At 46.8% G+C, this 17,643-nt stretch overlaps 1 protein-coding gene across 3 annotated transcripts in view; it reads right to left on the bottom strand.

The window, feature by feature from the left end:
* The window catches only part of SMARCD3 (SWI/SNF related, matrix associated, actin dependent regulator of chromatin, subfamily d, member 3), a 115,972-nt gene extending 101,425 nt beyond the window's left edge, over positions 1 to 14,547 (bottom strand). The window contains exons 1-2 of one of the 3 annotated variants that reach the window (XM_049798312.1): positions 14,487 to 14,547; positions 10,504 to 10,697 (exon numbers count right to left, since the gene is read on the bottom strand). The gene's annotated coding sequence lies outside the window, so the exon portion shown is untranslated. Of the gene's footprint in view, positions 1 to 10,503; positions 10,698 to 12,304; positions 12,426 to 13,442; positions 13,776 to 14,486 lie in introns of those variants that run through there. The other 2 variants (XM_049798309.1, XM_049798311.1) reach the window with 2 other exon arrangements.
* Between the last annotated feature and the right edge of the window lie 3,096 nt (positions 14,548 to 17,643).

Here is a 17,643-nt window from a genome sequence, read left to right as displayed (position 1 = left end):
ATTCCCCTGTATTCGGCACTGGTGAGGCTGCACGTCGAATACTGTGTTCAGTTTTGGGCTGAACAGACATTGAGGTGCTGGAGCGTGTCCAGAAAAGGGCATCCAAGTTGGTGAGGAGCCTGGAGCACAAGTCTTATGAGGAGCAGCTGAGGGAGCTGGGGCTGTTTAGTCTGGAGAAAAGGAGGCTGAGGGGAGACCTTATCGCTCTCTACAACTACCTGAAGGGGGGTTGTAGCAAGGTGGGTGCTGGTCTCTTCTATCAGGTGGCTGGAGATAGGACAAGAGGAAATGAACTCAAGTTGTGGCAAGGGAGGCTGAGGTTGGATATTAGGAAAAATTTCTTTACTGAGAGGGTTGTCAGACATTGGAATAGGCTGCCCAGGGAAGTAGTTGAGTCACCATCCCTGGAGGTATTCAAAAAGCACATAGACAAGGCACTCCAGAACATGGTTTAGTGGGCATGGATGATGGTTGGACTCGATGATCTTGAAGGTCTTTTCCAACCTAAATGATTCTATGATTCTGTGATTCATATAAGGAGCCACTGAGGATGTTCGGCTGAGCAGGAGAAAGAAGTAAGAGATGGAAGCAGTCCAGGCATGGTCCCTTCGTAAGCATGCTGCTCAAGGCCTAGCTATGTCAGCACAACCAAGTAGCTGCTGCCAATTTTGCTGGAGAATCGCCATCCATTCTATTCATACCTGGAAAGTTGGGAAAATTTAGCCATAACCTACAGGTGCTTGAAGGAACTAGACTGAAAGTTTGTAAATAAGAAGCGACCTGAAGTCTTACAGAGAAAATAAGCAAGTACTTCATAATATAACCATAACAGTAAGATTATTACCCACCTCAACTTGTAATACTTTTATTGAGGGATTAAATGTCTTTTGTAAAGACAATGTATAATATTAATGTGTGTTGTAATTTGCATAACAGTATTTCTCTCCACAGTTGCAAGTTCTGGTACCATGACAGTGTGTTCTAATTTGCATAACAATATTTCTCTCCACAATTCCAAGTTCTTGTACCATGACAATAAAAAAAAGTGAGGATCTCCAAAAGCCAAGTTCTCAGGTCAAGTCAGGTTTCTCCCACCCAGCCATCACATACAGCACCGATTCCTGAAGCCAAAAAGTTCTCCCCAAACAAACTGAAACTACTTCCCACCATTTCCTTTTCCTACTTTTTTTTTTTTTTTCCAACAGGAGCATGAGTAGCTGGCAGGTGGGCAAAAGAGGTTAAGTTGTCCTGGGTAAAGAAAGCTCTACATATTTACAGCCCTTTTCCCCAACACTTTTTACATACCCTGCAGTTGGCTGTTTTTCATTTCCTAATCTGCATTTCATCTCAAAACAACCTCCAAGCCCACCTCCAGAACTCTGGTCATTTACTAGAGCTCCCTACCCCTTCCTCTATCATTTATTATTTTCCTTATTTTCCTATCATTTTCAAGGCACTGCTTCTTAGCCTACCACTGCTCCTCTGCCTTTTGACTCTTCCTTAAGCCGAGTGCTCCAACATGTGCTCAGATGTCTTTACTATACTGATGCAAAGAAGTATTTAGCTCTCAGCTATGGCAGGAAGCAGTGGTGCACAGAAACAACATTCCGTGCAGTAGAAACAGAGCACAGGCGAGTCCAAATGTGATGTGCAGAATAGGCCTCCACAAAGCAGTTCAAGGAGACAAAGCAGAGGAAACAAAAGACAAGGAGAGTCATATGCAACAGTGCAATCTAAACAGCAAGTAAGCCATCAGAGTAGCACTAAGTGCAGATAGATCCTTGCTAAAATATTGGAGAATTTCCCACTCTTTTCATCTGAATTGTCCAGAAGATTTCAGAGGGTTTCATTTTAATTTTCTCTTTTAAGTAGTGTTTTTGTTTGGTACTTGCTAGGTCTTTTTTTCAAATTAAAAGTAAAGGGACTCAGCTATGCACAACACTCACCACACAGCAGCATAATTCTCCTATTAAGCTTTACTCTCAATTCTGTAAATCCAGAATGGGAACTCTCCCGTCCTTTATCACCCAGGCCTACTGGATGGTATAATCCAAGACATCTGTGTTCTGCTTCTCTCCAAGGCACCTTCATCCTTGCATGAAACTCAAAGAAAACCCTAAACTCACCACCTGCTTCCAGGGACCCCATCTAGCCACACCATGCAGAATACCTACTACATGACTAACAAAAACATAATTAGGCTCATGAAGTTTTACTTCCTTTTGGTGAAAAGTAATTTCCAAAACAAGTTCTCCTATCTTCACTCTTCTTCCCATCCAAAGTACAATAAAGAAAGTATTTTTATATTCCATTTTAAATCAGTACAAAAGACTTGTATAGGTATGGGAAGCCTATATAGTTCCAATGGCTAATACACGAAAGAAACAACAAAGTCAAAGATGGGGAAGGGAGTTTCAGCTAAACTATTTAACTGCTATATTTTTTTTTTCCTTTAAATTTGTTTAACAGCAATGACTGACATCTAGAATAAAAGAAGCCTTTATCATTTACTATCCTCAGACTTTTAACAAAGAGTGTGGAAAAATTCACATTTCTGACACCATCAGATCTCAGACCAAAGGTCCACTTAGACAACAGTACCAGATGCTCAATTAAAGACTCTAAGAACTAAAATTTAAAAAAAGAAAATCTTGTGATTTTTTTTTTTACAACTGTATCAGGTATTCTAATAAACATACTCCTGTATATTAAAACCTTTTTTCCTATATGGGTAGACCATCATAGCCACAACACACTTACTGCAAAAAACAAGACATACACATTCCCCTTGTATGACCTTCCTGTTTCCAACAGCCATGGTTTACTAACATCCTGAACCTGGACAACCATGTTTAATAGCCAGCAGTGGACTTGCCTAATACCCGTGTTTGAACCCATACCTACTGTAGACAGCTGAAATATCTTTTAGTAATAAATGCTACAATCTAATTTGGCATGAGCTAAAAAAAAAACCAAAACCACAAAAAACCACCATTTGTGTTTGTTTTAAGCCTGTTGCCTGATAATTTCATCACATGTTCATATGTTCTATAAATAGTAACCTGCCTTTCCTCCGTGATGACTGATGATCTCTAGCATAGTTATCTTCATCTATCATTTTTCTAAAGAATTCTCACGTACCTCCTCTGATGGAAATCTCTCCACCTCTCACTATATGCATCACTTTCTCTAGATTTCTTCTAGTTCTACTAGTCACTGCATCTTAAGGGATCTAGAACTGCATTCACTCTTGAAGACACAGGCGAACCATGGATTTATACAATATTATAACAGTAACTTCAGTTTTGTTAATTCTTTTCCCCTAATATCTAACATTGAATTTTCCATTTTAATTGCTACTGTTAAGCTTAGGTTTGCAGAGAACTACCTATAAAGATGCTAAGATTTCTTTCCTCAGCCAAAAGAGATAATTTTGACAACAATGTGGCTACATTGGTAGGCTTATTTTCTCTACACAATTTACATTTTAATTCATCAACCTTAAATCTATTGGGCCATATTATCATCCAGTTTTGAAACACCCTTCCGCAATCTTAAGAGACAGGTTTAGGTTCTACCGCACTGAATACTGTTACATTATCAGCTAATTTTGTTGCTTCATTATTTATCTCTTTAGAAATCATTCATCATACACTGAACACCAATGGGGAACCAGAAAGGCACTCCTTCCATTACAGAAACTGAACATTTTTTCATCCTTCTGCAGCCACCACCTCCAGCAGCTCTGGGGGCCAAGGGATTCCACTAGTTCAGGTTAGTCCTCTCCAAAGCTATGCCTGTAGTTTCTTAATGGCTCGTCAATTAGTGAAAGTATACTTTTGGTCTTTGTCTCCATTATCCCTTGACTAGCAGGTTTGTGTCTCTGTGTTTTTCTTTAGCACTTCCCCCATTTACTTATTATCCTTTTTGCACTGAAAACATCCTTGACTGCACAAACTTAATGAAGAGGTGTACTCTCACCTTGCACATACCCTTACATTTCCTTAAGAAGTTCAACAAAGGGACATGCAAAGTCCTGCACCTGGATTTATGAAGAGGAGGAAGCAAAGATAGTAGGATGATTTTCTATATATACTTCAATCACTAAAGAAGTCCATGTTGGAATACTGAATAAAGTAGTGCCAAGTACAATCCAGAAGTCTGAAAAAATGTTGTCTGTGAAAGATTTAAATAATGCAACATGTTTAATGAACTAAACATAAAGTTGAGAGATGAACATGATGATGATGATGTTTAAGTATATTCAATGTAAGTACAAACATTCAAAAAATCTCAAGTGATAAAAAGCTTTTAAATTAGATAGAAAAAAAATACAGAACAAGAGCCGGTGGATGAAAGCTGACATGAGACAAACTGTACCACAAATCATTACCACACAGCGCATGTCAGTTCAGAGCATGGGGCAGGGATCACGCTCCTAACAGTTACAATGACACTCTCTCCTACATAAGCACAGCTGACACTGTTAAAACCTTCACCCCTTGCCTTCAGGATAGTCTAGCCCTCACAAACAAGGTATCTACAGAATCAAAGTAGAGGGGCTAGCATGGCCATTAGAAGACCTTGAAATCTTTTCTTGGATATTGACCTGCGAAACCCCTTCTTAGCAGATATTTATCTAAGTTCTTAACTGACAGAGGCTCTACAGCCATATATTCCATTTTTTAATTTACAACAGCTAAACAAACTGCAGCTTGTCTTTCTGGTAGGTATAAGGCTCACAATGAGGACAAATGAAAGTCCACTAGTTCTCAGTAAAATACAGGTGTCAGGTGATCCAAAAGTCTTCTTTAGCCATAAATTCCATTAATCTGTAAACAACCATGATCATGCAGATCAACACCTGGCTTCATGGCTGGTGTTGACACCAGGGCTTTGGCTTCTATGATCATGGGCTGTTCTTTGATGAATACAGATTACTGGGGAGAGATAGGATTCACCATCAGCCAGTTCCCTCAGGACTCTGGCATGCATTTCATCAGAGAATGTCCCATGGCCTTGTGTATGTTCAGGTTCCTCAGATGTTCTAGAACCTGATCTTCTCCTACATGGGTAGGTCTTCTTTCCCCCAGTTCCTGCCTTGAGATTCAGGGACTGGAGAGATTTGGGAAGAGCAATCGTCAAGTGAAAACTGAGGGCTGGGGCGGGGGGGAAGTTGTTGAGTACTTCATCCTTCTCCACATCTGTTGCCACCAGATTGCCCATCTCATTTATTGGGGGGTACAATTTCTTTTGTCTTCCTTGTCTGACTAGCATACCTGTAAAAGCCCTTCTTATTATTCTTCAAATCCCTTGCCAAATTTAGCTCCAGTTGTGCCTTAGCTTTCCTGATCCCATCCCCACACTTCCGGGCAGTATCCCTACGTTCTCTCCAGGATGCATGTTCCTGCTTCCACTGCCTATGCTTTTCCCTTCCTTGTGTAAGGAGGTCCTTACTCAGCCATGCTGGTTTCCCACCTTCCTCACCTGATTTACTGAACATGGGAATCCATAGTTCTTGTGCTCTAAGAAAAATGTCTTCAAATAGCTGCCAGCTCAATGTCCAAATGGAGATCAGTATCAAGTGGCGTTTCTCAGGGGTCCATATTGGGACTGGTACTGTTCAATATCTTTATTAATGACATAGATAGTGGGATTGAGTGCACCCTCAACAAGTTTGCAGATGACATCAAGCTGAGTGGTGCAGCTGATGGGCTAGAGGGAAGGGATGCCATCCAGATGGACCCTGACAGGCTTGAGAGGTGGGCCCCCTGTGAACCTCATGGAGTTCAACAAGGCCAAGTGCAAGGTCCTGCACATGGGTCAAGGCAATCACCAGTACCAGTGCAGAGTAGGGGATGAATGGATTGAGAGCAGCTCTGCGGAGGACTTGGGGATACTGGTAGATGAAAAATTAGACATGAGCTGGTAATGTGTGGTTGCAAGCCAACCACATCCTGGGCTGCATCACAAGCACCATGGCCAGCAGGTCGAGGGAGGGGATTCTCCCTCTCTACTCTGCTCCCCTGAGACCCCACCTGGATCCAGCTCTGCGGTCCACAGCACAAGACATGGACCTGTTGGAACTGGTCCAGAGGAGGGCCATGAAAATTATCAGAAGGCTGGAACAAAGATGAGAGAGTTGGGGTTGTTCAGCCTGGAGAAGAGAAGGCCCCAGGGAGACCTTATCGGGGCCTTTCAATACTTAAAGGCTGCAACACTACAGAAGATGGAGAGAGGCTTTTTACCAAGGCCTGTAGTGATAGGTCAAGGGGCAATGGTTTTAAACTGAAAGAGGGTAGGTTTAGATTGGACATGAGGAAGACTTTTTTTTACAATGAGGGTGGTGAGACACTGGAACAGGACTAGATGATCTCTGAAGGTCCCTTCCAACCCAAACCATTCTAGGATTCTATGAACCACATACTAAATGAACTTTGTACTTTCTCCTGCAACTACTCATATTGGCCACTGACCACATAAGAGTCTGATCAGCACTCCAGCCAGCTCAGCCCCTATATGGTTATCCCTATGATCTCAAAAAAAGAAAAAACAAGAATGAAAAACCTTAAGTAACCTTGCAGTATGTCCTTTCTCTACCATGGAAATGGAAAGCTTTAAAAAAATTATCTACAAGCAACATTTAAAAATCATTCTTCACTGACCTAACAGCTGCAAACACAGCTCTTGTTCTGCATCTAGACATCACCTTCTAACTGTAAATTCTACAGTTGCCATTAATCATTCATATTTTGCCAGGGGAAGATGACTGGTTTAAATCTTTAAAAATCATGAATTTATAAATTTTGAATGGTATGCCTTGTTAGGCCTTGCAATTTCACCAAATGAAGTCCAATTTCTTTCACATCATCAAAAGCACATTTGCAAACCAAGGGCCACATGCTTATCAAAAGTTTATACGATTTCCCACTTCAGTGCAATAGTTATGCTTATAAATTTAAAAATATATGGTTGGTAAATTGTATTTTGTTCTCTGCAGTTTAGGATCTTGAAAGGAGCTGAACTGCCTTTAAACAAATTATTTTTAAAATTCATTCACAGACAGAGAATAAGTGTGCCAAATTTCAGGGTAAAGAGTAAAAGATACAGTGTTGATTAGACTCTGAAACTGACATTCTTGGAGCAGGCAAATTCTTCAGTCCAGCTAAGGGCTTTAATTAAGTCACGGTGATGGTTATATTCAAAGAGAAATGCTTCTATTCCTAGCTTTGGACAACTACCATAGACAAACATAGACATCATCATTATGTGTCATGGTTTAACCTCAGCCAGCAACTAAGCACCACACAGCCACTCACTCCTTTTGCCACCACCCAGTGGGATGGGGGAAGAGAATCAGCAGGAAAAAAAAAGTAAAACTCGTGGGTTGAGACAAGAACAGTTTAATAGAACAGAAAGGAAGAAACTAATAATGATAATAATAATAATAGAATGACAACAATAATAATAAAAGGATTGGAATATACAAAACAAGTGATGCACAATGCAATTGCTCACCATTCGCCAACTCGTGCCCAGTTAGTTCCTGAGTGGCGATCCCCCCCACCCAGGCCAGCTCCCCCCAGTTTATACACTGGGCATGACATCACATGTTATGGAATACCCCTTTGGCCAGTTGGGGTCAGCTGCCCTGGCTGTGTCCCCTCCCAACTCCTTGTGCCCCTCCAGCCTTCTTGCTGGCTGGGCACGAGAAGCTGAAAAATCCTTGACTTAGTATAAGCACTACTTAGCGACTACTGAAAACATCAGTGTGTTATCAACATTCTTCTCATACTAAATCCAAACCATAACACTATACCAGCTACTAGAAAGAAAATTAACTCTATCCCAACCAAAACCAGGACACTATGGTAAGAGTACAAAATAGTAAAGGCTATTGGACTATCAAAGGCCATAAAGGAAAGGACAGGCAGTTTGTCTCTCAACACTGGAACCAACAAATAGAGAGTTTTTAAAAAATGGAAGGAAGATCAAAACAGCTTTCCATAAAATTCATGGGACCCTTGTCCAGCATTGAGGTGCCAGTGCTATCAATATATCCAGGTACAAGAATGACCATATCACCGCTACCTTCTTGTTTACTCAGTGAATATCAAAACCATTTGTCAAGGGCATCTCAGGCTGTCAGTTCAGGAAAATCAGACATACTTCACTTGATGACCTCTGAGTAACATTTCCTGAACAAGACCTACCAGCCACTGTCTACATTATGCAAGCATTACGGAGAACACAGCAATAACTTTGTGAGCTAGAAGAAAAAGCATGCAAGTTGTAGTTATTTGCTTGTTTCTATGCTCTTTGGACACTTCTGTATAAATGAAAAACCTGGATAACTCCTGGGGTAGAATACCAGAACTCTTAATGCTGTACATTTTGAATTAAGAACCATTCAATTCCTCCAACTGCACCTTTCCACAAAAGCTAAGTTCCTGGAATGCTATTCAAGGGGAGACTAGCAAATTCCAGGTGCTAGCCCAAGCGCTCTGTTTGGAAACCACTGTGGCAATACTGTACTAGAAGAGGAGTAAGCTCCAAGTGATTAAGAGTACTGGAGTTAAAGTTAACACCTTACCTTTCATCAAAAAGCTAAAGGAGTTTTAATACATAAGCTCTTCTGATTTCAGTGAGGGTTGTGGATTCTCTGCAGGAATACACATTAGCAGCTATATTCTGCATTAACTTTAACATCAATGGATTCTTAACAAGTTAGCATAGAGAAGAGGGCATGTGATAGTTACAGGAACAGAAAGAAATGGAGTGGGGTGTCAGAACTGAAAAGAAAAGAAACTTTCCTAAATGTCAACTAGAAGAAGCCTTTTGCCACATTTGCTGCCTGGCATTCAGTGGTCATCTTGAACCCAAGACCATCCATAAGTGCAAAAAGAAGTAAAAAAATTACAAAAGCACTTCCTGCTTAGCAGGTTATTATTCTCATTGTCTTTACTTCCAATTTCTTTGGCAAGCATCTGCAGTCACCCCCTTTTCGTCTGGTCTCTCCCTCTGCCAAATAGCTCTCATCCCTATCTCAGCCCTATACCAGTTGGAACCTGAATGAGAACTACTGAACTGCCTTTCTAAAATACACACCCTTACTGAACAACAGCTGCAAGCTGGATCCAGGTACCCACTATCTTTAGGAACATGTCAAAGTGAATGGTCCTATAGACCTCCCCAGTCTCAGAATCCAAGAAAACATTCAACTGAACAGAAAAGGACAGAATAGTGATGGAAAACATCATCACAGAAAAGTCAATCACAGAAAACTGGAACTGCTCCTTCCAATGAAGGTAACAACATTGAAACAGCAGACCTAAGCATTTGGGGGATTTTCTAACATTATTTACTCCCACCTGCTGACTCCATAATTAGATGACTGCAAAAATTTAAAAGGTATGTGGAAGAAAAAAAATGATTCAGCATTTGCCTCATTTTCCTATTCCTTTTCCACATATCCATTACTAGTCAGTGACAGGATACTTTGGTCTGACTCAGCGCAACACAGTTCTTAAGTTCAAGTAAGTTATGAATGGTAGACTAGTACCGGTATGTCTCTGTAACAGACTTTCCCCAGCTCAGCCAGAATCAAAAAGCCAGAGGTAGCAGGCACTGGGCACAGTTCATAACTGTGCTGCAGCAGGCTAAGCAGCATGGTTGTTAAAGGGGCAAATCAGATGACAATAACAAGCCTAATGTGTCTTAAAGTTATAGCCTAGGCTATTTATTTCCAATGCAAAATAGAATGCCTTTTTTGACCACACAATTTACGCTACCAGAGGAGTGACCTGTACAGGCTGTAAAAGGTGAAAAGACACTCATCCAGTTGTGAGAAAAACAAAGTCCCTTACAAGCATACTGTGCACTGACTGGGAGAAAAGATACATGGATACAGGTGGATATTCACCAGTGGAAGCAACAAGAATGGAACTAATGTAGAACATAAAGACCTGAGTGGCAGATTTGAGTACCTTATCATGGAGATGATCAATGCGTATCCAACAACAGCAGGTAGCGAAGAAGTCTACCAGCCGGGAAGATCTAACCATGTTAATGTAAACCTGCTGTGAGAAGCATGGTAACCCTAAAAATCAACAACCATCTGACAAGAACTAATCACATTTACTTGTAGCTAATGGAGTAATGAATTATGACAAAGAACACCTGCTACTACTCCTCCTCCTTTCCGTTCTTTCCTCTATTAGGCCTGCTCCTAGCAACAGCATTCTCTAATGTTACTCACTCTGAGCCAGTCTACTCTGCCTAATCAGCACCCTCCCTGCCAGCACTAGCAGAAACTATCACAGAAGTAGTTGGCTACTTAACAGACCAGCTTAGGTCAACAGCAGCAAGCAGGCAGTTCAGGATTTATTTCACAAAATAACATTTCCCATATGCCCAAAGGCAAACATTTTCTAGTCCCAATACAAAGCACAGACACATTCTTTCAATCTAGAACAGGTCATTTTTCAAAGGGCTAAAACCTACCTGTACCAGACTAGGTAGCTGATGAACACCCAGAGTCACATGTGTATAGACCAAGAGGAAGCAGGAAACTTATCCAACAGAATGGGGCAGGAGACCAGATATTATGTCATGATGAATTAGTAGCAGAAACTCTCATTGACCTGAAGCAGGAACAGCTCTAAGACAGCAGGCCGAGGATGCATTTGGATCCAGCTCTGAAAAGAGAAAGTACACACTGAGTGAGAGGGAAGTAATATACAATATAAATAAAATTTCCTAGAACAGCACCAACCCACGTGACACTTCATAAGCAACACAACCGGGGGGGGGAAAAAAAAAAAAAAAAAAAAGAGGGAAAAAGCAAGAAAGAAAAGATACAACTGACATAGTGATTAGGGACTTCTCTGCAGACAACTGCGCACAGATGCATGTCCATGTTGCCAAGACAGTGCTTTTGCCCAGGCACTAGGCCATCCTTACAGACTATTCAAGCCAGCTTGTATTTGGGGAGACTGGAAAAAACATGAAGAAAGTACAACACTTGCCTATAGCCTGTCAACATGTTGAGGCATGCTCTAATAAGAACCATAGGGTGGTTAAGATTGGAAAGGATCTCTGGAATTTGCCTGGCCTAACCAAGAAGCAAGGGTATCTTCTTAAATAGATGTTCTCAGTTACGTTTCTGCCATCAGACACCTCTGGTAACCCTTGGGAAAGCAGGCCAGTTCAGGAACTTTAACCATGTCAGCTTGCTTTCATTCTTAAAAAATCAAATCCTTAAAGGCTATCAGAATACTCTAGCATTTCAGCAGGCATTGTTAGCTGCCCTGGCGGGATGGTGAGAGTGTTGCAGACTGGGAGAATTAATGATCCTACAGATTTAGGTTATAGTCAGGCAGCTTCAGTGTCTGCATATTCATGATAGGTCCCAGAGTAAGAAGGAAAAGGGAGCTGCTCCTTGGGAAGAGCTGAGCCAGCTGCACATGTGTATACAAAGCACTGCTTTTTCTGACAGATCTCTACCGTAGTTGATGAAGAAATGAAGCATTACAGCAGAACAGATGTGAACACCAGCACTTACAGCATTCATGGGTGTAAGCGCATACCTAGCCATTCAGTTAGAAGCAACTGCTCAAAGAGCGGATAGGCACGAAAGGGAAATATGAGCATCACAGTGCCAGCCTAGGCAGCACTAGTCAGCATAAGAGCAGACAACTCCATCAGGGACAGTAACAAGGCTCTAGGTCCAGCAGGGTCAAAACAAGGGAAGAACAAAGGGCAGAAAGATCATGGTGTGAACTGTGCTAAAATAGAGCTGAAGTCAAGGAAGGATAGAGTCCGAGAAAGCAGTGGCTGAGCCAGAACAGAGCAATGGAGGCAGTGCAAGTGAGAAGGGCTGGGCCAGGAGAGTGCATGAGGTACAGAAAGGAATATCACTGCAGCACTGTGGAAAAGGAGGCAGCCAAAGGCTGACAGTGTTGGGAATCTCACCCTCACCCTGCCTTATGGGCAAGGCCAGGCTAGGAGTTTCTTCCTCACAGACAAGAGGGCAGAGGATTCTGCCAGGGAAGATGGGCTGTTTTCTCATGGTGGTGTCCCCATGGTAAACAGTAGGTTGTTGATTGCCCCTGAGGCAGCACCAAGGAACTGGTTATTTTTAGAAGCTGCAGCACTGCCCTGGATGGACAGCAGCATGAAGCCAGTCTCTCCAAGAAGGGCAGTGCTGAAAGTACTAGGCAAGGATACTGCACAAACGCACCTCCAGACCATGCAAACTGGTGAATGACCTCGCTTTCTCCTCAGTCCCCCATTTAATTTCTACCTCAGTCTTTCCCAGCAGCAACTTGCACACAGGGTCCCTCCACAGGCCATGCTGATAGAGGAAACCGAGGAGAGTTCAAGCCCCAGGGAACAGGAGGGAGGGATCAGCAATCTCCAGCAGCAAGCTTGTGGCACCAAAGTGCGATGGTTTCCTGTGTGGGAAGTCAAGAATATCTTCTGGAAGTCCACGCAGAGCATTAGTCGCCTACAGATACAGATCAGTTTGTCCTGAGAGAGTATCTGGGACTAAGTATCTCCCTCTGAAAACAGAGCTGAGGGGCAGCTTAGTGGCTGCAAGTCAAACACTCTCTCTCAAAAGGTGCTGCCTCCTGCATGAAGGTTGGTTGTTCCTGGATCGCTGGAGACAGCTGTCCGTTAGTCACAGATCAGCACAGGGGCGTGGAGTGTCTCCAGGGACAGGGTGTTAAGAAGAGGACCCTCCTCTCCAGAGGACCACGCCAGGGCAGGCTGGGTGATTCCAGACGAGCGTGCTGCTCTCTCCCCCGGCAAAAGTCACTCCCTGCCGAGGGAAAGCCTCCCGAGGGGGCCTGCAGCCCACATTTGGGAGTGGTCAATGAGCATCTGGCTTCCCCTCTCTGCCTGCCTCTCCAAGCTGGCTGGGCCCCTGTGAGGCAGCAAAGCCACCGCAGCTCGCCCAAGGATGCGGGGGCACGCGCCGGGACAACCGGCGGGGGCCAGGTGGGCGGCTGCACCGGCGCAACGCCGAGTCCGAAGGGAAGAACGGAGAGAGCGGCGCGCCAGCTGTCAGGGTGTTCCAGCCCCCGGCTCCGCGGGGGAGCTGTGCGGCGGCCGCGGAGCGCCGCGGGGCGGGGGCACCACCGGTCGGCATTCCGGCGGCCCGGGGTCTGCTGCCCGGACCCTGCCAGTCTCCCGGTCGGACGTGCCCTGCAGGCAGCACCGGGGCGGGAGCAGCGCCAGTGCCCGGGGTCCGTGCGCGGCCCGGGGGTGCCGCTGGCAGGGGGCAGTGCCCGGGCGGAGGCGTCCGGCAGCCAGAGCTCCCGCAGGTGCCCGGGGCAGAGCCACGGCAAGGCGCCGCCGCGGGGTCGAGCTGGACAACAGCCCGTGGCGGGGGGCGAAGGGGGGGGGGGGGGGGCGCCGGGACCCGAGGCGAGGCTCACCGTCCCGTCCATGCTCCTCCCCGCCGCGCCGCTCTCCCGCTCGCACCGGGGCCGCCGTCCCAGCGCCGGGCGCGGGGCGCCTGCGCGGCGCTGCAGACAGCGGCGCAGGGACCGTCTGCAAAGTGCGCGTCGCCTGCCGCCCGCGCAGGAGCGGCAGCGCGGTGCCGGGACGGGCTGCCCGCAGCGCCCCAGCCGCCGGGGAAGAGGGTCCCGGTGCGAGAGCGACCGCTCCGCCGGCCCAGCCGCGCTCCGACCTCCCGCGCTTTAGCGCCGCTTCGACAACGGGAGGACGCTGTAGCCGCTATCCCCGCGCCCGCTTCCCAGCCCTGCGGGGGCGGCGCGGCGCGGAGCTCCTCCTGTGGACGGGCGGAGGCGGCGCCCGTACCTTCCCAACCCCTCGGGCCGCCCCGGCCCTACCGCCTCTGGAAGGCTCTCACCCGCCCGCCGGCGGCGTCCACGGCAACGGCGGGAGAGGGTTGGATAAGCTGCGGGAGAGGGTTGGATAAGCTGCGGGTCCGCCGCCACAGGGTCGCCGGCGCAGTCCGTCCTGCCGCCACGACCCCCAGCCCCCTGCCAGCACCGAGCTGCGGTGCCACAGCGCCCTTCAACGCCACAGCCCCCTCACCCGCCAGAGCCCCCTCACCCGCCAGAGCCCCCTCACCCGCTGCCAGAGCCCCTCACTCGCCGCCAGAGCCCCCTCACTCGCCGCCAGAGCCCCCTCACTCGCCGCCAGAGCCGCCCCCGCTCGCCACAGCCCCCTCGCTCCCCGCTCCGGCCCCCTCACCCGCCCCTACGCCCCTCACTCACCACCGCCCCCCGCCGCCGCAGCGCTCCGGCTCGCCGCCAGAGCCACCCCAGCGCCCCTCACCCGCCGCCAGAGCAACCCTTACTATCGCAGCTCCCCCAACCCGCCGCCACAGCCCCCCGCCTCCAGAGCGCCCCTCACCCGGCAGAGCCCGCCCCGCCGACGCAGCGGCCCTCGCTCACCGCAGCGACAGCCCCCCCTCCCTCGCCACCGCCCCCTGCCGCCACGGCGCCCCTCACCCGCCGGCAGAGCCCCCGTTACTGTCACGCCTCCCCTAAGCCGCCGCCGTCCGGCCCGGCCCCGGCCCCACGCTCTGTCCCGCCCCGGCCGCCAGGCGGGTCGGGCTCCGCCACGGAGCCCACGCCCAGGCCGCCGTCGGGCCGTAGCGACCGCCCGCCGCCCCGGCCCATCTGGCGGCGGTGCCGGTAGCGGCCTGCCCCGCCCAGCCGCCCCGCCGACCCACCTGGCGGCGGGGCGCGTGCCGGTGGCGCCGGGAGGGCGCGTGCCGCCCCGGGGCAGCGCGGCGGGTGGCCGCCTGCCCGGCCGGCGGCGGAGGTCGGGGGCCGTGTTCGGAGAGCGGCGTCGGCCGGCGCCGAGCGAAGGCTGCCGCGGGGACAAGGCTTTCCCGAGGCTCGGCGAGAGCGTCGGTGGGGATGGGAAGAACAGTGACCCGCGAACGGGAAGCGCGCGTGGGGGGAGAAAAGCTTTGAAGCGTGTGTGGTCGTTCACGTTCAAAACTGGCCTGTAGCGAGAGCCGATATCCTGTATTTTTTGCACACCCTTCTCGTGAGGAGCTGGTAACCCCTGGGAGGATGAGGAGACCAGTCCACCACTGGTGGACCCAAACCGGTCCAGTTTCGGACTGCGTCTGTTGCACTCTGCCAACTGCAATGGGAAAAGAAAAGGAAAATTTTTTTCGTGAACATCCAGTGGAAGACATTTATGAAGTACAATTTGAAGAAGCACTGAGGAGAGCCTGACTTAAGTTGAAGAAGCACTGCAAACAATGAGGGATGAGGAGGGGAGTCGGTGTAGGATGAACACTGAAAGTGAATAATTTTCAAGTGATGCTCCAAGGAGCTGTGAGAAAGGGGTGAAAGGAAACAACTCGGTTTAAAAGCAGTATCAGATGAGCGATTCTGCCAACTCCAAGTGTTCAAAAAGGCTGTAAGTCTAAAAGCTGAAATAAAATCTTGTAAAGATTATGAGGTGGATTTATGTCTCACTGGGTATTTTTAAACGGGGCTATATATTTATGTGCCTTCAGCTTTTTCAGTCTGCATTTTTCATGTGTGTCACATTTTCAAGCTTTTCGCTACAGCTATTTGCACTAGGAAAACACTGTTGTAAATGGAAAATGAAGTTTTGTGTTACCTATAATCTGGAAACTGCCACCTTTGAGCATCCTGGAAGAAATGGTTTAGCGTGCATGTTGAGAAGATAATGTAAGTGCTAGGTACATCCAGGTAAGAGGATACAAAAGAGGAATGCAAGAGAGGGTGACTATCTTGGGTAAGGTACACGACTGATGAGGGGCAAGCCCTGAGATAGTGTTGCAAGAAAGCACCTTGTGTGGCGGTTCAGGCTAGGACTCCTAGCAAGAGAGGGAGCGAGCAGCCTGCGCATGTTTTGCAGTACTGTCAAGTATGTTTCATGATGGATGTGAGACAAGATAATGCTTAAGGCCAAATAGAAGAGAGCAACTTCCTCAGAAAAGAAGTCTTCATGCTGGACTGAAGAATGAAGGAGTCTGCTGAGCAAGAATACCTTGCTTTTGCTGGGGAAATGTGCACCTGTTGATGAGATTATAACATGCTCTCTATCTGGTCATCTGATCTGACCAACAGCAACTCCAAAACTCCTCTGTGGAACAGCCAGGACCATCTGCAAGTGATGGCTTGCACTCTCCAGAGTGCAAGCAATTGGCTGTGAACCACTTTGGAGTGAGAAAATTCAGCATCCTGTCAGCTGTGACTGAGAGGAGCACAGCCATCCTAGGGACTGCACAGACACAACTGAGCTGCGAGGACTGCCAGGGGAGGAGAGGGGGAAGCCACCCCATGCCGGTTGCCCAGGTGAGATAGGCTGCACACGCCCCTCACATGGGAGAGTCACATCATTGATATTCCAGCCTTGGAGAAGATTGACGGACACCATGATCAGATAGAGTATCTGAGTTCACAACATCTGTATTTTTATTGTTTGAAAAAAATATACCTTTTAGTTAAGGATAGAGTGGCAGCTCCTTCATAGGTGAGAAGATGGTGAATCTATTTCACCTGTTTCTGGACATTAGCAACACAGCTGGGACAAAAGCTTCCCGTGTTTGTAACATATACTGTACATTTTTCTCTGGGATCAGCAAATACTATTCCAAGAGGGCAAGCAAGCCTGTCTAGGACATCCAACGGAGCAAGTTACTCATACCACAGCTGAAGACAAGGAAGAAAAATATCCAAGGACATGGAACCCAAAGGAAGTGAAGTACACGCAAAAGTACACACACCTGGCGCATGACAGGGTGAGCACAGTTGAAGGCACAGCAGACGCCTAACAAGAATATGCATTTTCCCAGTTTTACAAGGTGAAAGATTACAATCATGGTCATTTGTCTTCCTGGCCAATCCATGACCCCATTGTAGTCCATGAATTCTGTATCGTGATCCTCACACCGTTTATAATTTCTAGCTGAACTAAAGTGTGTCCTTGAGAAAGTTCTAGTCCTTTTTTGCAGCTAATGACAAAAAATTGGTGGTACAGTCAAATCATAAGTACACCTGACTCATTTACCCTGTTCCTGACAGCGGCCAACACTGAATGCCTAGAAATGATCATAAAAATAGGGTAGACATACGGTTGATACCTCCCTGAATGCTCTCCTAGCTCATAATGATTTGTGATTCAGAGACCTACTGTGACAGAGGTGTTGGCTTTGTGCTTAATAGCCTTTGATGGATTTCTCTTTTGCAACTTTCATCCACTATATATTCACAGTCATGAAATTTAAGGCCATGAAGGACCATTAATTCTACCCACTTACGGATGACAAGTAATTTCACAGGGGCCTCCAACGATCTCTGTTACACAAACCAAGTAAATTGTTACATACTGGAAAAGCTACCACTCTGTAATTTCACTAGCTAATCACTTTAATCACTAAAAGCTTATATCTGTTTTCAGTTGGAATTATCTGTTGCGGTTTAAAGCTGTTAGTTTTGGTGTTGCTGTTCTTGTGCCTTACCCCTAGACAATTAAAAACCTCTTCAGTATCCAGCATTTTTACTCAGTAAATGTACTTGTACACTCTAATCGGATTACCTCACACTTTTCTAAGTAATTAGAGTTCATAGAACTACAGGATGTTTGGGTTGGAAGGGACCTTCAAAGGTCATCTAG

This window comes from Accipiter gentilis, chromosome 4 (genome assembly GCF_929443795.1).
Source record: "Accipiter gentilis chromosome 4, bAccGen1.1, whole genome shotgun sequence".
In the NCBI taxonomy this organism is placed as follows: Eukaryota; Metazoa; Chordata; class Aves; order Accipitriformes; family Accipitridae; genus Astur; species Astur gentilis.
Note: the sequence above shows the minus strand (reverse complement) of the source record. Positions and strands in the feature narration are given on the sequence as shown.